The sequence below is a fragment of the Nicotiana tabacum genome, chromosome 4 (genome assembly GCF_000715075.1).
Source record: "Nicotiana tabacum cultivar K326 chromosome 4, ASM71507v2, whole genome shotgun sequence".
Classification (NCBI taxonomy): domain Eukaryota; kingdom Viridiplantae; phylum Streptophyta; class Magnoliopsida; order Solanales; family Solanaceae; genus Nicotiana; species Nicotiana tabacum.
The window spans coordinates 54,766,132-54,772,960 of record NC_134083.1 but is presented as its reverse complement, the minus strand read 5'-3'; the positions used below and the strand labels follow the sequence as shown (position 1 = coordinate 54,772,960).

The following is a 6,829-nucleotide window of genomic DNA, read 5'->3' as shown; positions in this document are numbered from 1 at the left end:
TTAATGAAAATGAATTATTGTCATAATGAAAATAAAATAAAAACTAGAAAGTTTGACTCTCTTACTGCATCATTATCATTCTTTTAAAAATAAATTAAGAGAATAATATTGCTATAGCTTAATGTTGGATCTTAGCAACATTTATTATATACCTCATTTTCCTCAAAATAAAAAAGTCTAACACAAGTTATTTTATAATATCTGCTAGGGTTCAGTTTAAAATTTAGTAAGCATTCAAATAATATCTGATTGAGGTTTGAGGAAAAAATTATTTAAAGCTGAAATATAAGTAAAAAAAAAAAACATTTACAAGCTAAGTTGTGTTTGGACGTGAACTTGACTTGATAAAATTTATTAAAAACTTGCGCCTGAAAAATCATATTTATTTCCTTAAAAATATTCCTTAAACAAATTATTTAACAATTTACTTGAATTGCCGTTAGTTTATTTCAACATCTGTTACTGTTAGTAACCGATTTTGTCTTTGTCACCGCATTTTACCCAATCTCACGAGAAGCAAAAACCCTGAAAAACCCTCAATCCTCTCCATAATCATTTACAAACTAAGGAGAAACAACTCGGAGACCCAAATACAAAGGTAATAAGAATTCTTTTGCTCTCTTTGCACTTTCTGGCTCTTAATCGAGAAATCTGGCCTTATTCTTTAGTTCAAGTGAAATAAATTTGGTATTATTGCAGTAATTTATTTGTATAAAGTTATTACCAACAGAAAGGGATTAGGTTTTTTATTCTGAAATTGAGCACTCCGCTCTTTCATCAAGTTACTTTTACCTTTTGGAATAGTGATTGTATCTATATGAAATTCAAAGCATTATTTCTAGAATACAAGACATCAGTGGCGGACCCAATATTTTGCGCAAGCGGGTTCAGTCAAAGACAAAGCTGTCTAATAGCATAAGTGGTGACTTGGTGTCGGGTATGACAAGTAAGGTTTGATCATTTTATTATTTTTTTGCTCTTGGTACTCTTTAATTTTAACAAAACTGAAAATATTTTATGAAGTTTAAATTTTTTTTTATCTCTATTCTAAGAAATTCATCTATTTAATTTAACAAATTTTACTTCAAAAAATTTAATTTAACAAATATTTATTAACTCCAAGATATTTAAATAAATCTAGAGTTTTCCATGTTACTAATAAGAAGCTATTTGCAGAGAAAAGAGAAGAGAAATAGAAGTCAACGAAATAGTAAAATGACAAAGGAGAGAATATGAGAGTAATAAATTTGAAGGAAGATGTTTAATTTGAAACAAAGATAGTCTTGGCATTCAGTTGCACACACTCCATTCAAGTATGGATTAAAAAATAAATTGGAAAATTCCACAAGACATCAGTGGCGGACCCAGGATTTTGCGCAAGCGGGTTCAGTCAAAAAACAAAGGTGTCTAATAGCATAAGTGGTGACTTGGTATCGGGTATGACAAGTAAGGTTTGATCATTTTATTATTTTTTTGCTCTTGGTACTCTTTAATTTTAACAAAATTGAAAATATTTTATGAAGGTTAAATTTTTTTTATCTCTATTCTAAGAAATTCATCTATTTAATTTAACAAATTTTACTTCAAAAAATTTAATTTAACAAATATTTATTAACTCCAAGATATTTAAATAAATCTAGAGTTTTCCTTGTTACTAATAAGAAGCTATTTGCAGAGAAAAGAGAAGAGAAATAGAAGTCAACGAACTAGTAAAATGACAAAGGAGAGAATATGAGAGTAATAAATTTGAAGGATGATGTTTAATTTGAAACAAAGATGGTCTTGGCCTTCGTTTGCACACACTCCATTCAAGTATGGATTAAAAACCAAATTGGGAAATTCCCCAAGACATCAGTGGCGGACCTAGGATTTTGCGCAAGCGTGTTCAGTCAAAGACGAAGGTGTCTAATAGCATAAGTGGTGACTTGGTGTCGTGTATGACAAGTAGGGTTTGATCATTTTATTATCTTTTTTGCTCTTGGTACTCTTTAATTTTAACAAAACTGAAAATATTTTATGAAGGTTAAATTTTTTTTTATCTCTATTCTAAGAAATTCATCTATTTAATTTAACAAATTTTACTTCAAAAAATTTAATTTAACAAATATTTATTAACTCCAAGATATTTAAATAAATCTAGAGTTTTCCTTGTTACTAATAAGAAGCTATTTGCAGAGAAAAGAGAAGAGAAATAGAAGTCAACGAAATAGTAAAATGACAAAGGAGAGAATATGAGAGTAATAAATTTGAAGGAAGATGTTTAATTTGAATCAAAGATAGTCTTGGCATTCAGTTGCACACACTCCATTCAAGTATGGATTAAAAAACAAATTGGAAAATTCCACAAGACATCAGTGGCGGACCCAGGATTTTGCGCAAGCGGGTTCAGTCAAAAAACAAAGGTGTCTAATAGCATAAGTGGTGACTTGGTATCGGGTATGACAAGTAAGGTTTGATCATTTTATTATTTTTTTGCTCTTGGTACTCTTTAATTTTAACAAAATTGAAAATATTTTATGAAGGTTAAATTTTTTTTTATCTCTATTATAAGAAATTCATCTATTTAATTTAACAAATTTTACTTCAAAAAATTTAATTTAACAAATATTTATTAACTCCAAGATATTTAAATAAATCTAGAGTTTTCCTTGTTACTAATAAGAAGCTATTTGCAGAGAAAAGAGAAGAGAAATAGAAGTCAACGAAATAGTAAAATGACAAAGGAGAGAATATGAGAGTAATAAATTTGAAGGAAGATGTTTAATTTGAAACAAAGATAGTCTTGGCATTCAGTTGCACACACTCCATTCAAGTATGGATTAAAAAAACAAATTGGAAAATTCCCCAAGACATCAGTGGCGGACCCAGGATTTTGCGCAAGCGGGTTCAGTCAAAAAGCGAAGGTGTCTAATAGCATAAGTGGTGACTTGGTGTCGTGTATGACATGTAGGGTTTGATCATTTTATTATCTTTTTTGCTCTTGGTACTCTTTAATTTTAACAAAACCGAAAATATTTTATGAAGGTTAATGTTTTTTTTTTATCTCTTTTCTAAGAAATTTATCTATTTAATTTAACAAATATTTATTAACTCCAAGATATTTAAATAAATCTAGAGTTTTCCTTGTTACTAATAAGAATCTATTTGCAGAGAAAAGAGAAGAGAAATTGAAGTCAACGAAATAGTAAAATGACAAAGGAGAGAACATGAGAGTAATAAATTTGAAGGATGATGTTTAATTTGAAACAAAGATGGCCTTGGCCTTCAGTTGCATACACTCTATTCAAGTATGGATTAAAAAACACATTGGGAAATTCCCCAAGACGTTAGTGGTAGACCCAAGATTTTGCGCAAGCGGGTTCGGTCAAAGACGAAGGTGTCTAATAGCATAAGTGATGACTTGGTGTCGGGTATGACAAGTAGGGTTTGATCATTTTATTATTTTTTTTGCTCTTGGTACTCTTTAATTTTAACAAAACTGAAAATATTTTATGAAGGTTTAAATTATTTTTTATTTCTATTCTAAGAAATTTATCTATTTAATTTAACAAATTTTACTTCAAAAAATTTAATTTAACAAATATTTATTAACTCAAAGATATTTAAATAAATCTAGAGTTTTCCTTATTACTAATAAGAAGCTATTTGCAGAGAAAAGAGAAGAGAAATAGAAGTCAACGAAATAGTAAAATGACAAAGGAGAGAACATGAGAGTAATAAATTTGAAGGATGATGTTTAATTTGAAACAAAGATGGTCTTGGCCTTCAGTTGCACACACTCTATTCAAGTATGGATTAAAAAACAAATTGGGAAATTCCCCAAGACGTCAGTGGTAGACCCAAGATTTTGCGCAAGCGGGTTCGGTCAAAGTCGAAGGTGTCTAATTGCATAAGTGATGACTTGGTGTCGGGTATGACAAGTAGGGTTTGATCATTTTATTATCTTTTTTGCTCTTTGTACTCTTTAATTTTAACAAAACTGAAAATATTTTATGAAGGTTTAAATTATTTTTTTTTCTATTCTAAGAAATTTATCTATTTAATTTAACAAATTTTACTTCAAAAAATTTAATTTAACAGATATTTATGAACTCCAAGATATTTAAATAAATCTAGAGTTTTCCTTGTTACTAATAAGAAGCTATTTGCAGAGAAAAGAGAAGAGAAATAGAAGTTAACGAAATAGTAAAATGACAAAGGAGAGAACACGAGAGTAATAAATTTGAAGGATGATGTTTAATTTGAAACAAAGATGGTCTTGGCCTTCATTTGCACACACTCCATTCAAGTATGGATTAAAAACCAAATTGGGACATTCTCCAAGACATCAGTGGCGGACCTAGGATTTTGCGCAAGCGTGTTCAGTCAAAGACGAAGGTGTCTAATAGCATAAGTGGTGACTTGGTGTCGTGTATGACAAGTAGGGTTTGATCATTTTATTATCTTTTTTGCTCTTGGTACTCTTTAATTTTAACAAAACTGAAAATATTTTATGAAGGTTAAATTTTTTTTTTATCTCTATTCTAAGAAATTTATCTATTTAATTTAACAAATTTTACTTCAAAAAATTTAATTTAACAAATATTTATTAACTCCAAGATATTTAAATAAATCTAGAGTTTTTCCTTGTTACTAATAAGAAGCTATTTGCAGAGAAAAAAGAAGAGAAATAGAAGTCAATCAAATAGTAAAATGACAAAGGAGAGAATACGAGAGTAATAAATTTGAAGGATGATGTTTAATTTGAAATAAAGATGGTCTTGGCCTTCAGTTGCACACACTCCATTCAAGTATGGATTAAAAAATAAATTGGAAAATTCCCCAAATTAGATTCGATCCTAGCACCTCTCACACTTTGAACCCACTCAACCACCTCCATTGAGAGCATGTTTGTGTTAAAGCAGGTTCAAACGTTTTTTTTAGTAGTAATTTTCCTCTGTTAAACGTAATATATCAATATACGCTGTATAATTTTTCGACGAAGCGGGTTTAACTGAACCCCTTTGACACCATGTGGATCCGCCCCTGCAAGACATGTCTATGAATACGTAGACTAGTATACTTTAACTCAGTTAGTTTGTAGCCCAGAAATTTCAGCTGTGAATTGGGTATTTACAATCGTTTTGAGAATCCCCAGTAAATATTACTAGTATTATATTTTTTTCAGCCTTTAAAGTTCTGCAAAAACAGATATTGGATGTTGGATTGCTGTATCATTGTGATTGTTATGGTAAGCCTTTCACATGTTTTGGTTCTAACAGCTACCTTGCAAACTCTGTTATTTTTAGAGAATTTTGATAGTAATATGTTTTTGAGTCATTTCAAATTTAAGAAAGAACTTAGTATTGGTTCTTCTTGGTTATTGCTGGAGAATGCTTCAATCCACCTTTTTTTATTGCTAGAATATTTCAATACTCTTTGAATCTAAAGCACAATCTTATTTGCTAAAGTGAGACTTGATCTGTAAATCTAGCACAAAACAGAGGAAATTGATTCAATTATGTTAGTCTTACCTGTTTATTATATTAACCCAATTGAATTATGAGACTTTCACTTGGTTTGCTTGGGAATATTATGGGCTTGCTCTAAAGAAAACATGTCTAAGAGATTTTGGTATCATTTTCATGAATCTTCTCTTTTCATGCATCCATGAGCAGGTATAGATTGCTGCTTAGTGTTCAATATGAGTTACAATCTTCTTTACTGAAGGGTGAGAATTGAGCCCATGATCGCCACTATGAGACATTGAATCCAAACTCCTCATGTGCCTAAAGGTACTTTTTTGTTATTAGTGCTAATCATATTTTTATTTGACAAGGGAGTTGCATGCAGTATCATTTCATTTGCTGTATAAAGTATAAAAATTGCATGCCAACTGTTAGAGACTATTTTAACATCTATTTTACATCTTTAGTTTTGACTTACTGTTAGAAACTTTTCTCTCATCATAGGTCATATGCAATTGTTGTTTTAATGTGGTGCTTATGCTTTCCTGAGCCGAGGGTCTATTGGAAACAACCTCTCTATCCTCACAAGGTAGGGGTAAGGTCTGCGTACACACTACCCTCCCCAGATCCCACGATGTGGGATAAGACTGGGTAGGTTGTTGTTGTATAGGTCATATGCAAAAATTAAGAGAAAATGTTTGGTGAAAAAGTGCCGCCGTAGAGATTCCAGTTCCCTCTGTAGATGAAGGCTCACTTTGACCAGCAAAGAACCAGTGTAGAGTCTAGTGAAGAGTGTATAGATTCCAGTTTCTGTTCTATACAAAGGTTCACTGAGTGACCAGCAAAGAATTGAGTATTTTTGTAGTCGACTGTTGACATCTGGAGTTCATTTTCAGATAGTGTTTTTTGTTTTGTTTTGAAGATGTATTAAGTAACTTTTTATTGTACTAGAACAACTATTGGATGGTGTTTATGAGATTTCAAAGAAGATATGTTAGTGAGTATCATGACATTTGTAGAATGAAATTGAATATGCGGTTGTTGTATTAGCTAAAATTTTATTTAGTTATTAATATATAAAAAGGAAAAGAAGAAACTATTAACTACTAATGTTTGCCGACTTTTCTATTTGTGTAGACAGGATGAGTGACCATTTCCGACATTTTTATATATGTCACGAACAAAATCAGTTAAAAGTTTTCATATTGTGACATTTGATAAAAGGTCGTAAATAAATGTTACTTTTTATTTGCCAGCATTAATCTAAATATCGGAAAAAAAAAACGACATTGAAATTTCCGATATTTGATACAAGTGTAAAATAAAATATCGGTAAATAGCTTTATGACATTTATGTGACCATATAAGACATTTATAAAATG

At 30.3% G+C, this 6,829-nt stretch overlaps 1 long non-coding RNA gene across 1 annotated transcript; it reads left to right on the top strand.

Annotated features, from left to right (window-relative positions):
• Positions 1-494: 494 nt before the first annotated feature.
• On the top strand, positions 495-6,451 carry LOC107771770 (uncharacterized). The gene is made up of 3 exons (XR_001644879.2): positions 495-598; positions 5,658-5,774; positions 5,952-6,451. It is a non-coding gene; the product is annotated as an uncharacterized LOC107771770 (long non-coding RNA).
• The last annotated feature ends 378 nt before the right edge of the window (positions 6,452-6,829 follow it).